This window comes from Sturnus vulgaris, chromosome 25, assembly GCF_052056855.1.
Source record: "Sturnus vulgaris isolate bStuVul1 chromosome 25, bStuVul1.hap1, whole genome shotgun sequence".
NCBI classification, from domain to species: domain Eukaryota; kingdom Metazoa; phylum Chordata; class Aves; order Passeriformes; family Sturnidae; genus Sturnus; species Sturnus vulgaris.
Genome location: NC_142267.1, coordinates 5778580 through 5795114, shown reverse-complemented (window position 1 = coordinate 5795114; position 16535 = coordinate 5778580). Strand labels below are relative to the sequence as shown.

Genomic DNA, 16535 nt, shown 5'->3' with positions numbered 1-16535 from the left:
TGGAGGGAGCACTTGCTGCAGGCAGCAGACAGGCATGGAGATGAGGAGAGAGGCAGAGCTTTTTGTAGGGTGATACTACAGAAAATGGGTCCAAAGCAGAGCCCTGATGTCCCATCACTTGTGCCACCACCTCCAGAGACCTGTGTGATAGCAAACAAATCATTTTCTCCTGTTTTCTGTGTAAAGAGCAGAGTGAACTGAGCCTCTGAGGCAGTTGCTGCTCTGGGGGTGCTCACTGCTCTGTTCCAGGGGACAACGAGTCACAGAGGATTGTCACAGCACCCTGCCCTGCCCTGCCCTGCCAGCAGGAATGGCTTTGAGTTATGGGCTGTCTGAGAGCCCTCACCAAGGCTCTGAGTGACCCAGCGCTTATGAGCTCACCTGCAGAGGTGCAGGGGGTCCCCCAGGGGATGTGGGCTGGCATTTCTGAGCTGCACTTGGGCCAGGAGAATCACAGAATCGTTCAGGTTGGAAAGGACCTCTGAGATTATTGAGTGCACACACCAAGAAGGGAGCAGAGGGGAGGGTGGGATGAAGGTGGGAAGGTGGAGAGAAGGGCAGGAGGACCATCCCTTATCCCTGACTGACATCCCAGCCTCCTGCCAGGGGAAGGGGGTCAGTGGAATGATGGCACTGAGGGGGACAGATAAGACCCCTTCTGGCTGCCTTCTGCAGCCCTGCCCTGCTCAGAGACCATTGTTGAGGGCTCTGAGCAGCCTGGTCTGGTGGAAGTGTCCCTGTGTGTTGGAATGAGATGAGATTTAAGGTCCCTTTCCCATGCAAACCCATGATTCTGTAAATCTAGAAGGGAGATGTGTCCCTGAGGTTCTTGAAGCACCAAGAGCACACCTGGACCCTGCCTTGAGCTGGTCCCTCCCCAGCTGAGCTGTCTGTGCTGCCTCCTGTGCCCGCAGCATCCCTGCCGGCATGGAGGGCTGTGCCTGCAGGCTGAGCTGCCTTCCCTGGGGCCTGGGACAGGAGCAGCCCTGCCCTGTTCCCAGGAGCCAGCAGGGACAGCCCAGCCCTGTCCCCAGGAGCCAGCACACCCTGTCCTACAGCTCCACTGCTCTCCTCAGGCTCGGCTCCCTTGGACCCGGCACAGGGTGGGATGGGTTTGTAATTTATTATTGATTGTGGGGAGTGGGGAGTGCTCTGCAGGACACACGGAGACAGGCTGAGCTTCTGCAGCAGCGCTGCTTTGTGATAAAACTTTAATAAATTGAAAGACACAGTTTCCATTCCATTAGTAATTAACTTCTGCTGCTGTGTTCCCTTCTAATTGTCTCTATTACTCCAGATAAAACTGAGATCAATAGAAACCAAAGTCTGGAGGCTGGGAAAGTTGCAATCAATTAATTATCTCTCTCTTGCATGCATCCTCCATCTGCTGGTAATCAAACATGACGGGCTGGTCCTCACACAGATCCTGGGCTCTCCGTGGCTGCTGAAGTCCTGTGGGGACTTTGCAGCGTGTCCTGGGGCAGGGAAGGCACAAGGACAGATCTCGCTGTGCCACTGCCTCCCTCCCGGGCCTCTCCGGGATGGATTCCATCAGAATTCCATGATTCCACTCCACTTCTCCCAGGGTGGGGGCTGCTTGTCATTCCCTCAGGCTCTGCAGTTTGTGCTGGGACACAAGCGGCAGGAAACACCTGGAAGGCAGTGATGTGACAGTGACACATCTTCTGTCAAGGCTGTGACTGTGAGCAAGGCTGAGAGGAGCCAGTGCTTCTCACATGGTCTGTGAGAGCCTCCAGCAGCCTCTGGCTCCATGACACATGGGCTGAACCAGCTGTCCCCAGGGCCAGCCCATCCCTGGATCCTCTTTAAAGGCTGGAGTATTTCTCACACTCCTCCTGTTTCTGCTGCATGCACAAAGTGCTTTTCTGGGATGCTGTCAGCTCTCCCAGCAAAAGCTGTGTCTGCTGGAGTGTGTCCAGAGATGGGAACAGAGCTGGGCAAGGGTCTGGAGCACCAGGAGCCATTGCGAGAGTTGAGGGGGCTCAGCCTGGAGAAAAGAAGGCTCAGGGGCAACTTCTGGCTCTGCACAATTCCCTGACAGGAGGGGGGGTGGAGGGGGGGCTCTGCTCCCAGGGAACAGGAACAGGAGGAGAGGGAATGGCCTCAAGCTGTGCCAGGGGAGGTTTAGGTTGGATCTAAGAAAGGGTTCTCAGGCACTGGCACAGCTGCCCAGGGCAGTGCTGGAGTCACCACCCCTGGAAGTGTTCATAAACCTGTGGATGTGGTTTATTGTGAACATATCCATGCTCAGTTAATGGCTGCACTCGATCTTAGAGGGCTTTTCCAACCTTATTGACTCTGTGATTCTTTATGATTCTGTCCCCAGCAATGCCCTGCTGTGAGCCAGGACAGCAGCAAGTCACATCTGCACCCTGTGCTGACATGGTGGCCAGGCCCCTCCTGTGTCCTGTGTCCCTTGGGGCTCTCACAGAAAACAGCTGCTCCTGAGAGTGACACTTGGAAAGGATTTGTATTCAGTTGTTCCAGTGCTCAGAGAACAGAATGCCTTCCCCATGAAGGGGAGCACAGCAGACCTGCAGAAGAGCTGTGCCATGGCCACCATCCATCAGTCACAAACAGATGGGACTCCCTGGCACAGACACAGGAGCTGAGTCCTGCTGCTCCACTGCCAGAACTCCTTGGAAGATGGAGAATTTCTTCCCATCGAGTACTAGTGGGTGCTGTCACATTTGCAGTGTCCCTGACTGTGGCAAGAAGTTGGAGTGAGATGATCTTTAAGGTCCCTTCTGACCCAAAGCTGTCTGGAATTCTGTGATTTTATCTTTCCCCATGCTTTGAATTGTGTTTGAGGGTGTAAGGGAATCCCTGCAGGAGGGCTGATGCTGATGATGGGTCCCTGTGTCCCCAAGCCCATCGATATTCCCCTTGCAGAACAGCTCTCTGTGCTTTTCATATCCCATTTGCCTATTTGCTGGGATGTGGGTGCTGCTAAATTGAGAATTTAAGAAGAAGCACTCAGGTGTGCTGCACTGAATTTCAACACAGCCTTCCCCTTCCAGCAGTGCCAAGGACCTGTCCCAGCCCCCTCCCAGCACTCAGCTGTCAGAGGAGCCTCTGCAGGCACAAAGCTGCTCTGGGAGCCTTCCCAGCACTGCAGCTCCATGCCTGGACACTCCCATGGGTGAGCAGAAAGGCTCAGGAGCTCTCTGGCTTCCATCCGTCTTCAGGGGACAATCTGTGGTCTTGTCCTACTCTTGGTGCAGACCCTTTTAGACAAAGTGAGTCTTTGGCTTACTCTAAACTCTTAATTTTCATTTGGCAAGGTTTCCCCAGCAGTATCAAGGGGATCTTTTGTGGTCTTGTGGATTTATTTTGGTGTCTCACGAAGATGTGGGATGCAGGGAGGAGCTGGCTGGAGTTTCAGCGTGCCCAGCCAAGTCCTGCACTTCTCCAGCTTCTCCTATGGCACCTTTGCTCTTCTTTAGGCCTTAAACATCCTCCACATTTTGGATTGCAGAAACCATCCCTAAGGACACTGGCTGCAGCTCCACCCTATTCCACCTGTGGATGTGATTTCTCCTCCCTATTCATCCCTGATTGCTTCATCCAGGCCCCCAAAAGTCATCCTTCACCCTCAGAGGTTCCTACACCGAAAACTATCCTCTCAGGAGAAAACAAGGGGTCAAGACACAAGAAACCAGGGGTCCAGGAGAGACTGGACTACCTGAGCCAAGCCCAGTTCTCTGCAGTCATGGCAATCACAGAACAGCAGAATGGTTTGGGTTGGAAGGGACCTTAGAGATCCTCTCCTCCCACCCCCCTACAGTGGGCAGGGACAGCTTCCACAAACTCCTCACGGATGTTTGCTCAAAAGCACATTCACTGCACTTGGACTTGTAAAATATCAAGGAAAAGAAGGTATTTTTGCAAAGCTTGACAGGTATCAAGGAAGAGAACTGACAGCAGGCAATTTCTCTGGGGAAAATTACAGCGAATCCCAGGAGAAAGTGTACAAAACCTATAGTACAGAGGGAAAATAACAGCATCTCTGGCTGGGGGAGCTTCATCCATACCTCAGTTACAATGACAGATGTGTCAGGCTTGACAGATCTTAACCTGTGCACCATTCCAGCTGTTTCAGTGCCCTGGCAGGGAAGAGAACCAAGAGACTGTGTTAGGGGAAAGAAAAAAGAATTATAAAGGAAAGGATGGTTTCTGGCCCTGCAGGTGGCCAGCAGGACCTGACAAAGAGATGCTGGCAGGCAGTGATGGACCATCCCTCTGAGCCTCTCCAGGGATGCTGCTATTCTGTGTGTGATGCAAACCAGCATTTCCAGCACCAGGTTGACTCCTTCCTTGACCCTTTGCTTTGGAATTAATCCCAAACCTCTTTGTCCCATTCTCCCTGCTTGGGAACCCATTCCTCTTTGTGTGTTTGTGAATCTCTTCATTTTCCATGTCACCGTGGTCACAGGCAGTTTATGCAGATTTCATATGCTAACAGAATTGTCTCTGAAACCGGATAATCCCTTTCCATATTTAAGAGATGGTGATCTCCTTTCTCGACCCTTGCTGCGTCAGGCCAAGGTCCCTGTGCTCCTCTGCTTCCCAAATCCTCCCAGCACTGCTGCCAAGTGCCAGAGCTGGAGATAATGATGTGAGTAAGATCTTAACAGTGCCTTGTACGTCGCTGTCTCTGCTGCAAACGCTCTGTCTGCTGCATTGTGTGCCCGCATTAGCCACAGACTATTGGGAATCAAATTAGATTAGAGGAAAAAAGAGATATCAACTACCCTTGATCTCTGAGGTTTGAGACCAATTGTTTGTGACTAAGATCTTCACGAAGCCTGATTTGAGAGGCACATATATAATTTGCCTGGAGTGAAACAAATTAATGGAAAAGCCTCTCAAATGAAGTAAATCCATTTTGGGGTCTTGGTCATGGTTGTTAGTCCATAACTGCCTCTGCTATCTTTCAATATGATGAACCACACTTTTAGGGCAGCACCAGGCTACTTTATAAATCTAGAAATGGAAGGAGTGTTTAAAAATCTGTAAAACTTCTGCACTGCTGTATGTTAAGGAGGAGAAATGCTCTTCTAAACACTGCACCACAGCATTGCTAGGTTTGAAACATCTACCACGGTTAAACTGCAAAGTGAATCAGTTTCACAGAAATTAAAAGAAAATAAGGTCCAAATGCAGAAAAGAAAATTCTGCCCAAGCCTGGGCAAATTCAGTGTCAAACCATTATGAATGAGATTAAATATTTTTAAGAGCAACTTGTTAGCAGCTCCACAGCTAAGAGTGCGATTCCCCCACACATTAGGAAGTCAGGTGGTCAGGAGTGTGTCACCTCTCTTTGGTGACATTGGTCTGGAGTGTCACCTTTCCTTGGTGACATTCTATTAGAGGAAGTGGGAGCACATGGCTCCACAGAAAAATAAAGTTAAACCTTTGCATGATGTTCTGAACACTTTCTGATCAAGGAGATTCCTGCACAAGGGCTTTTCCAGGGGATAAACACGAGAAACTGCCCCAGAGAGGTCTTAGAGGAGGTGTTGGAGCAAAATGTGCCTGAAGAGCCCCAAAGAGCCAGGACAGTGTGGGACTCAGACAAGAATTCCAGAAGAATCAAATCAGCCACAATCCCAATGTGTAACTTCAAATGTGACACTGAACCATACAAAACCCTCTGTGGCCACACAGAGAGCAGATCACCAGTGGGTCCAAGTGTCACACCAAGCAACTGGGGCAACTGCAGCCAGGAGCAGAACAGACACCTTGCTAAACAAGATTTATTAAGAAAGTGTCTGAGATGTTCTATACAGGGGAGTCAGGTCTCTCAGACCTTGGAGAGATCTCTGAAGTGGGGAAAAGGAATGTGGGGACTATGTGGACAGCACAGGTACCTCAGGAGAGACTCCTGTGCTGAGGGGCCATGGCTCAGCCCTGTGCACTGATTATGAGCTTGAAGGAGAGAAAACCAGAATTGGGATGAGATGTCCAGTTCCATGGTGGAAGAGTTCACCATCAGACCCAGGAATTCTGGCAGAGTCCCAGGCTTGGCAGCATGTTTGTAACAACCAAAGGAGAAAGCTGAGGCAGCAATACAAATCTATTTTCTAAATGTTCAGCTCTGAAAGGGAATATGAAAAGCTGCAAAGAAAGGCAAAATAATGATTGGCAGGAAGATAAAATGGTTCTGAGTCCATGCCCCAGACACAAAGTCATTCAGATGGAAAGGAAACCCCAGCTGAATGCAATAACAGGCTCCAAGCTAGAGCTACACAGAAAGAATCTTGCAGCTCTCTGATCGTACCTTGAAGCTGTCCAGTAGCAAAGGGAAAGGGAAATTCATGAAGTAAAATATTGAGAGCAACAGGAAAACTTTACTACAGCTCCAGTGACCTGAACAGCACAGGCAATTCTGGCCTTGGCACCAAAAACTGAGTTCTCGCAACAGAAATAGGGCCAAAGGAGACAGGTGGGATGGTGGGAGAGGCAGAGCAGGTACAGGAGAAGAGATGGAAGGGGTGGAAGATAGGCTGAGGGATGCTTTGGAGATCTGTGCAGTGCTGCTGGGTGTGGGATGGTGAAGGGCTGTCAGCTGGGACTGGGAAGGGATGTGTTTCTGCAAGGCTGACTTGCCCAAGGTGGGTGCTGGCCCTGGGGCTCCCTGTCCTGCCAAGAGCTGTGCTGCTGTGGCCACCTGCAGTGTGCCAGCCCAGGCAGAGCCTGCTGGCTCCGTGCTGGTCCAGGATTGAACTGCTGCATGCTGGACAGGCTGGGCAGGCAGCCACAGCCTCCTCAGGGCCCCACCAAGAGCTGGAAAGGGACTGGGAAAACTCACACCGTGAGCAGGCAGCAGTCCAGGCAAACCCAGCCACTGAGCTTGCTGGAAAATTGATTCCCTGAACTGCTCCTTGCTGCAAGATAATGAAAATTAGAGATGGGATTGTAAACTGCAAACAGGAGAAAAGGGCTGATTTGTTCTGCCTTGGTTTGATGGAGCTTGCCAATCCCCAGGGTGACACTGGGGTGCACCAGCACCATCCCAGACTGGCAGAGATGTTTGCAGGGCTCCCCATGAGAGGGGTCCCATCTGATCAGAGCTGCTGCTGGCACAGGACAACTTCTCACAGGCTGGAAGAGATCCCTCAAGAACCTTCACGGATCCTGATTTCCCCTGGAGCCAGGGCCCACCCACTGGGACACAGCCAGAAATAATCTTCCTGTCCCTGCTGTGCCCACAGACCCTGAGCCAGGACAAAGTGCCAGAGTGGCACAGGAGGTGCTCCAAAATTTGGGCATCCCCAGTGGCCTGTACACACCTGCCCTAGTCCTGCCCCCATCCCTGACTTTGTGCACTCACATGAGCAGCAGCTCCATGTCTTTAAGTCATGGTTGTAAATGTTACTTTAATTCCTAATTTGAAATCCTGTATCTTTTGTGCTCCTGGTTCCCATCCCTTCTGTCAGCTGTGCCCCATCCCTGCTCAGCCTCTCTGCTCTCCTGAACAGGGATTTTGCTGTCTGGCTGTGCCCCTAGCACCTGGTTTGCTTTATCCATGCCCCACCTCATCTCTGCAGGCTTTGCCAGGCACTCCACCTTCTCTAAAGCAGCAATTCACTGTCACAGCCATTTTCAAGTCTGCTCCACCTGTGTCTTCCTTTGCTGCTCCTCTGGCTGTTCCCTTCCTGCCTTTGCACTCACCCCCTCCTGCCCATCTGCTGCCAGGCTCTGAATTCTTCTTGTTCTCTGTTCCCCCAATCCCTGTGGACATTCCCCTCCCTTTGCCTTGCACCTGAATCACAAACCCCTAATTACTCCCTCTGTGCTGCCCTCCTCTGATCTCGCTGTACAACTCCCTGCCCATGCCTTCTTCTCTTTCTTCCTAACACTTTCTCCTTCTCTTCTCATACTCTTCCTCCCCACTGCTCCTAAAAAAGAAAAAAAAAACAGACCAACAAAAAAAAAAAACCCCACACCCACAGCCCTGTCAGGAATAGGTTGGGACTCTGGCAGCTGAGCTGCTGGCAAATACACATTGGATTGTGGAAACAGCAAAGTGCTGCTTTTTTTTTTTTTTTTTTTTTTTTTTTTTTTTTTTTTTTTTTTTTTCTGTTTCAGTGCCATAAATTGATTCCACTTAAGGGCCTTTTGTCTCCCTTTCCCACCACCCAGCCAGCATCTCCCGGGGTGTTTGTGGAGCCCTGAGGAGCAGCATGGGCACTGACCTGCGTGGTGATGCCATGGCATCCCCTGAGGACCCGAGTCCATGGCGCTCAGTGTCAGCTTCGAATGAAGCAATTAATTTTCACGGCTGAAAACCCTTCACATTTCATCTCATTCTGCAAAAAAAAACCCGCTGATAAAGCCACAAATTCCACCAGGAGAAGGGTTATCTTGACAGTCAGCCTTGTTTGCTCTCCTCCCGTGGCAGAGCTGCGTTTCCCCTGGCACAGCAGTCGCAGCCCGGAGGATGCCGAGGGTGTGGGTGGGCAGCGGTGCCCTGGCACCACGCTGACATTTCCCCTGGCACCACAAACTGCAGCTCGCCCAGCCCACCCCTCCCGTGCTGCCAGCAAAGATGAAACCTCTGCAGCAAAACCGGGGCTGTTTGTTCACAAATATTCTGTTTTGTGAGCTGAGCGGGGAGTGGGGATGGGAGTACTTGAAAAGCAAATGAACTTATGTTTTGTGCTTTTTAAGACGTCTAACAGAGTACAAAAGTTCATCTTTAATAGGAGGGCAACACAGAGTGCTTAGAGCTGCGGTTTGACACAGATACAGAGCTCAAATGCCTTTGAAGTATCTTCTGATTCCTCATTCTGCCTGAAGTAACTTTAGATTTATGCAGCAGATGGGAAATAGTCCCTCGTTACGTGGCTCTCCACTTCAGCGCTGACTCCAAGATAAGGCAGCCTCGCTGCATCTGCACTCCTCAGAAGCGCTCTCAGTGCTTTAGTCTTCAGGGGCTGAGTTTGTAGTTTGCATATTTTTTCCCCCTGTTTTTTCTCTAAAATTAGTCTTGATAAGTCCAACATGTTGTTAGACTCTTCAAAGGAGAGAACGAGGAGGAGAAAAGTTTGTCAGTGGAGTAGAGGTGATTCATTTCAATGAGTTTCCAAACAGCTCTGTGTGTTTGGGGGAAGAGCGCTGGGGAGCGGCCCCGCCGTGACCCCAGAGGCTTTGAAGGAGTCGCTAAAAAAGATTTTGAGAGCTGCAAACCACACCCTGAGCGTCGGGCAGATCCCTGCGAGGGGACAGCTCCCCGAGGGGGCTGCAGGGAGAGGCCAGTGTGTGCTACGGGATGGGATAATGGGATGGGATAATGGGATAATGGGATAATGGGATGGGATGGGATGGGGATGGGGATGGGATGGGATGGGATGGGATGGGATGGGATGGGATGGGATGGGATGGGATGGGATGGGATGATGGGATGGGATAATGGGATGGGATAATGGGATGGGATAATGGGATGGGATGGGATGAGGATGAGGATGGGGATGGGGATGGAGATGTAGGATGTGGGATGGGGATATATATATACTATATACTATATACTATATACTATATACTATATACTATATACTATATTACATAGTATATAGTATACATTATATATTTATAGATGATGATTAAATTATATTATATATACTTATATAGATAATATATAATATAGTACACATATTATGCACATATTATGAAAAATATATATTATGGTATTGGCTTTTTGCAAATATTAGGGTGGATACTCTATGTGTGGTGTTGAAATGGTTTTTAAGATGCAGTTTTTCTTTAGCAGTAACATAAAGTGTCTTTGCAGTAAGTGAACTGCCTTGGTTGGATAACACCCAGTGAAGACACTGCTACTGATTCACCAGCTACCAGCACTGTAGAAATTAAAGACTACAGCCCAAATTAAGACTGATAAGAAAAATAAATTCAAACCACAGCCAAGAAACACACGTGCTGTAAAAAAGTGGACTCAAGGAGTGACCATGTAAAGCAGTTCCTGGAATATGGAAAATAGTTTATAGAAAACTTTGAAAATGTATGATGGGTCTGTGAATATGCAAGGGGCTGATGAATTTAAGGGGTGTCTCCAAAACAGCAGGGGTGCTCTTGGCTGAATGCCAATCACCCAACCATTATAACCTTTTGCTTTATTGTTTGTCTCTTATTGTCTTTTATTAAACCTTTTAAAGTCTACCAGGAAAGAGAACTTTGTTTTTCACATTTGAGGACTTCATTTTCCCCTGGCACCAGCCTTTTTCCAGGGGTTCAACACCCCCAGCCCCACATCTGTCCCTTGGAAGGGAGGTGAAGCTCCTTTCTCCCTGCCTTGGATGGAGCTGCTTGGCCTGTGTGAGCCCCTGCACCACAGCCTGGAGAAAAGGAGGTGCAGGAGGGACCTTCTGGTTCTGCACAGCTCCATGTCAGGAGGTTGGAGCTAGGATTGGGTTCACAGAATTCACAGAATTTTGGGTAGGAAGAGACCTCCAAGATCATCGAGTCCAACCCATGCCCTAACACCTCAACTAACCCATGGCACCGAGTACCACATCCAGGCTTTTATTAAACACATCCAGGGATGGTGACTCCTCCACCTCCCCAGGCAGACCATTCCAGTATTTTATCACTCTTCCAGTAAAAAACTTTTTCCTAATATCCAACCTAAATTTCCCTTGGTGTAACTCGAGGCTGTGTCCTCTCATTCTGTCAGTGCTGCCTGGAGCAGGAGACCAACCCCAGCTGACACAGCCACCTTTCAGGAGCTGTAGAGAGTGACAAGGTCACCCGAGTCTCCTTTTCTCCAGGCTGAACAACCCCAGCTCCCTCAGTTGTTCCTCACAGGGTTTGTGTTCCAAGCCTCTCCCCAGCCTCGTTGTCTCCTCTGGACACCCTCAAGTGTCTCAAAGTCCTTCCTAAACTGAGGGGCTCTGCTCCCAGAGAACAAGGGATGGGATGAAAGGAAACGGCCTCAAGCTGTGCCAGGGGAGGTTCAGATTGGATATAAGGGAAATTTCTTTCACAGAAAGGGTTGTAAAGTATTGGAACAGGCTGCCCAGGGCAGTGGTGGTTTCACTATCCCTGCAAGAGTTCAAAAAAATGTCTGGATGTGAGACTTGAGGTTCAATGATGAGCATCGTGGTGGTTCTGGGTTGATGGTGGGACTTGATCTTAAATGCCTTTTCCAACCTTAACAGCTCTGTGATTGTATGATTTTCATGCTGTCATTGGTTCATTCAGGTCAGGACAAGGCTGAGCAGTGCTAAGGCCTGGCCCATTTCCTGGAACTGGTGCAGCTCCCAGCAAAGCCCAAGGCAGCCTGACTTAGAGTGACCCCCCCACAGAGCTCCCAGCGCTCCTAGAGGTGGTTTAGGGCACTCAGGTGCTGTCCCAGAGGTGGTTTAGGGCACTCAGGTGCTCTCCCAGGGCTTGGATCAGGTTCACCTGGCAGGTGCTGGCTGGCTGGGGCAGAGCAGTGATGCCCTGACAGTTGTCCCCAGGAAAGCTTGTCTATTGTGTCACAAAGTACCTGCAGTCATTGGGATTGTCCAAACCCCGATTTTCCTGGCAGGACTTGCAGCTGGGATGGAATTGGCTTTGTTTCCACCTCTGAAGTTTTCCCCACTGACCATATGCTGAGGGTTGTGATGTTTACCCTTCTGCACAAAAGCCTCCTTTCACACACAGCTTGGCATTTCTGCTTCTTGCAAGATTCCCTGGAATGCACCATTCCAGAGCACTGCCCTCCTCAGAGTCTGCCCAGAAACTTCTGCAGTCTCCAGTGCCCCTCCAATGTCCCTGCAGGGACCCATCCAGACACAGGAACCCTCTCCCTGAGATGGGGCTGCAGGAGCTGCTCAGCCTGGGCAGCCAAAGGTGTCTGGCAGCCTCCTGAGCTCAGTCACCACTGCAGAAGGCACCTGGAGATGTTTAGGAGGAGGCTGCCTGACACCCCTCTGGAGCATCTACTGCTGGTCCTTCTCCTGGGGTGCCCTGCAAACACTTCAGGATATATCTATATAGGTATAGATGCCATATTTATATTTATATTTATATTTATATTTATATTTATATTTATATTTATATTTATATTTATATTTATATTTATATTTATATTTATATTTATATTTATATTTATATTTATATTTATATTTATATTTATATTTAATATATATGGCATGACATTGTGCTCAGCTTCATGGCCTGGCCACAGGACCAATCATAGAATACCAGAATGGTTTGGATTAGAAAGGACCTTAAAGCTCATCTCCTTCCACCCCTGTCACGGCAGGGACACCTTCCATTGTCCCAGGCTGCTCCCAGCCCTGTCCAGCCTGGCCTTGGGCACTGCCAGGGATCCAGGGGCAGCCACAGCTTCTCTGGGCACTCTGTGCCAGGGCCTGCCCACCCTCAGAGGAGAGAATTTCTGAGAATTTCTTCCCAATACCTAGTCCTAATACCTATCCTAATACCTAACATCCTAATTCCTAGTGTCTGGGATGGGCACTTTGCCAATTTACTGCTGCCCTGTTCCAGCCAGACTGTTCCTGCCTTCTGCCCTTGGTTAAAATCCTTGGAATCCATCTCAGCCCAGGTACCCCAGGCATCCCTGAAATTGCCTGTGTGAGTGGGGAGCAGATGAGGGGGTTGCTGTAATTGGGACAATTCCTCTCTCAGTCCTTCTCCTGTGATGTTTGTGTCTCTCTCTTTGTGTCGGGCGTTCAGAGCTGCCTGATCGACACAGTATTTATGACTTGTTTGTACAATAATTGCTGCTTAAGATAAATGATTCATAAAGTCCTACCACAGTCTTGGAAATGGTGTAAACAGGGAGAGCAGCTGGAGGACAGCAGTGGGATGCTAATGAGGGACCACCATGGGGAAGTAAATGCAAAAAGACTGGGGAGGAGGGGCATTAATGCAGCCCCTGATGCTGAAGAGCATCCAGTGTTCATCTGCAGCACAGGGCAGAGCCCAGGCTGAAACCCTGAAACGAGAGATCTGCAAGAGTCACTTTGAACCACGGGGGCAGGAAGGACCAGGGCCAGGAGCCAGCGTGGGCAGCTCAGAGATGGCAGGGATGTCCCAGGACACCTGGAACTGGGATCAGAGCCACCTCAGCTGAAGTGGGGCATGTGAGGAGCACAGGTCACCCACTCTGCCTGGCTGTCACCAGCTCCAGGTGCAACATCTGCACTGACAGGACACAGCAGATGGGCTGGAGGGGCAAAGAGCAGGGACAGCTCTGCTGCCAGGTACCCAGAAAACACCTTGAGGAGTGGGAGATGGTTACTTCACACCCAGTCTGAGGACAGGTTACAGGAACAACCTGCTGGGGTCATGTTGCTTTGACAGGAGGCAGGAGCCACTGGAGGACAGGCACCTGACCTGCCTCTGCCTCACAGCTCTCCTCTGGCTGCCCAGAGACACCTCAGGAGAGATCTCCAAAAATGCTCTTCTGAGCAGCACATGGAAGAGACCAGCTCCAGGGCAGCACCTGGAAACAACTCTGAAGATTTGCATGTGCTGAACATCCCCCTGACCACCCTCAGCTCCAGCACAGCTATCACCCCATGGAAAGGCAAAGGGCCCTGCCCACTGCTGTCCAGGCACCCTTCACTAATAACAGAGGCTGCAGGGCAGGTGTGGTATTATCCAACCTCTCACTGAAATTAAAAGAGAAATTGGTCACTCTCTGATCCCCTAACGAGCAGAAATACCTTCCTTTACTTCCTACACAGCTTCCCCAGGCTGCAGCAGCCAAGCCCAGCCCTGGCAGCCATCACTCCGTGCTGGATGCTGAAGGAAAGGCAATGCAGGGTCAGTGCTGCAGTGCCTGCTAAAGGCACATTGCTGCTCAGGAGCAGGAGTTATCATCTGGGATCCCCTGGGCAGAGCAGCTTGGAAGTGGGGCAGAAGGATGAGAATGCCAGTTTGTGGGGCACTTCCATTGTCTCTGTAGGGTGGGAGCAGAGTGCTGCACACAAACACAGCCAGAAACCCCCTCAGTGCTCACCCCCTCCAGGCCAATCAGTGGCTGGATAAACAAACACAAGTAGGAAGAAGATGGACTGCAAACAGCAAGCTCCCTGCAAAAGCAGGTGAGTGACAGAGGCCAGCAAACCCCTCCTGCTGCAGCACAGGACCTTTCCTGCCTGCTGACTCCTGGCTCTTGGGAGGGTGTGCTGCCCCAAGGGGAGGATTTGGGGCTGAGTGCCAGCAGGACACCACACACACCTCTGCAGCACCACCTCCAGAAGTTTTCCAGTTCCCAAAACTCAGTGCTATGGCCTTTGCAGAGCAGCTGGGACCTCCACGCTCCCCAGAGAAGCCCCTGACAGTAGCAAGGACACCCCAGAGCAGGCAGTGATGGTGACAGGGCCAGCCCTGGGCTGTTGCAGGCTGCCATCCCGGGCCAGAGTGCAGGCAGGGGTGAGAAGCCAGGGCTCCTCTTGATTGTCAAGATCTTGCAAACCAGAGCAGGGGCTGGAGCTTGGCTGCAATGCAAGAGCTGAATTCAGACTCTTTCAAACTGATCCCCATTTTTAAGGGCTCACACTGCCAAGCAAACACGTGCTGTTCAGTGGTTGTGTGTGAAGCCCAGCGCTGAGGAGAGAGGCAAAGAGTGGAGCTGTGCTCCTGAACTGCCCTGGGACCAGAGCTGGGATGGGTGAGGCAAATGAGTTTGGTTTCGGGGTGCTCTGTCCTGTGCCCAGCTGAATATGCAGAATTCCAATATCCTCCAGGTGACAAGTGACAGGACAAGGGGAAATGGTTTCAAGTTGCACCAGGGGAGGTTTAGGCAGGATATTGGGAACATTTCTTCACTGAAAGGTTGGACAGGTATTGGCACAGGCTGCCCAGGGCAGTGGTGGAGTCACAGCCTATGGAAATGTTCAAAAACCATGTGGATGTGGCACTTGGGGACATGGTTTAGTGGAGAACATGGCAGTGTTGGGGGAATGGTTGGAGTCGATGATCTGAGAGGGCTTTTCCAACATTAACAATTCCATGATCTTATGAACACAACTGCTCCCTGCAGGCTGCATCCCCCTGTCACCTCCAGCTCCCTGTGCCACCAGAGCAAGTATTTAGGAGGGGACAAGAGGTGGCAGCAGCTCTTAGCAGTGCCAGCATCCCTGGGGGAAGGCCAGACATCCCAGTCAGGCTCTCTCTGCTCCCTCCAGCCTGAGGCAAAGGTGGGAGCTGCTGTGAGGGGTCGCAGTGCTGGGGGTTCCATTGCATGGCAGTGCCACATCCCTGTGCCTTTGGAAGGACTGGGGCTGCTGCTGAGCTAGAGGAACATCCATTACCCCAAGGTGCTGCTGGCCTGCAAATCCAGGGCTTAGCTGAGCTTCCAGGGAACCAGAGAGCCCAGCCAGCCACCAGGATTCAGCCAGAGGAGAAGGGACTGAGCATCATGCCTAGTGCTGGCTCTGCTAAACCCCAGGAGCTGTGGGACAAATGAAGAAAATGACAGACTAGAGGGAAATTAATAGAGCAGAAAATTTGAAATGATGTGGAAATAATTCCCCCAGTTTAAGGAGAACTCCTTGTATGTTTAATTTCAGAATGCAACTGTTTTCGTGTTGCTAAATTACAGTATCAAAGTGAGGGGCCCTGCCTGGAGCTGATGGGACATGGGGACATTCCCATGCCTGTGGTGAACTCCCACCTGGAGCAAAGGAAGGGCTGGGGTGACCTGTGTTTGCCATAGGCTCGGGGGCAAGGAGCTGTCGTGGCTGTTTTGGAGAAGCCCAAGTGCTGCTTGTCACCTCCATGAAGATTTGTCCTGTGAACCTTTCAGCCCTAATTTGGGGCTGCCAGAAGCAGCTGGAGGGGAGGGCAGGGGGTGTGGGGGCTGGGAGGTGTCTGCTGATCCCTTCCCCCCACTGCCACACTCTGCTCCCCCTCTGTGTGGGGATTTCTGTCCACTCTGCTGTACACAGCGAGGCTGGGGAGCTGGAGGAGCCAAGGGGGATGGAAAGGGAGGAGAGGGACACTCCTGTTTCTTGGAAACCTCCTGAATCCAGCTGTTGTGGGGTCCGGCCCCAGCTGACAGGATGCTGTTCTGCAAAGTTCTCCCACCTGCTGCATCCCCCTGTGGGTGGATCTCTCCATCTCCTGCATCCACCATCCTGAGCCAAAGAGGGGGAGAGCACCCAGGACCCACCAGGACCTGGAGGACTGCAGTGAAAATCTTCCAGTCTGAGGATTTGAGGTCACTGGGGCAGAGGCCACAGAAAGCAGAGACTGCAATGAAGCAGTGAAGAAACAAATCCATGGCAATGGTGCTCCCTGCATGCCAGCCCAGCCCAGGGATCCCTGCTCGGGCCATGGGCTTGCACTGCCAAGAGTGCCTGGGGAAGGGGGAATAGGGAAGATGCTCTCTCAGATGCTGGAAATCTATTGGGAAGTCCCCAAGGAGCCCCAGTGAGGAATCAGCTTCTTTCCTGACAAAAGAACTTCTCAAGGTGTCCTTTAGGCTTCAGAGCGCAGAGTGAGATTGATCTATGCTCAGTCCCCCAGAG

At 51.0% G+C, this 16535-nt stretch overlaps 1 long non-coding RNA gene across 1 annotated transcript; it reads right to left on the bottom strand.

Annotated features, from left to right (window-relative positions):
* Positions 1 to 1185: 1185 nt before the first annotated feature.
* LOC148221256 (uncharacterized) lies at positions 1186 to 8506 on the bottom strand. Its single transcript, XR_015808417.1, has 3 exons — positions 8223 to 8506; positions 4056 to 4127; positions 1186 to 1652 (listed from the first exon to the last, which is right to left on the bottom strand). It is a non-coding gene; the product is annotated as an uncharacterized LOC148221256 (long non-coding RNA).
* Between the last annotated feature and the right edge of the window lie 8029 nt (positions 8507 to 16535).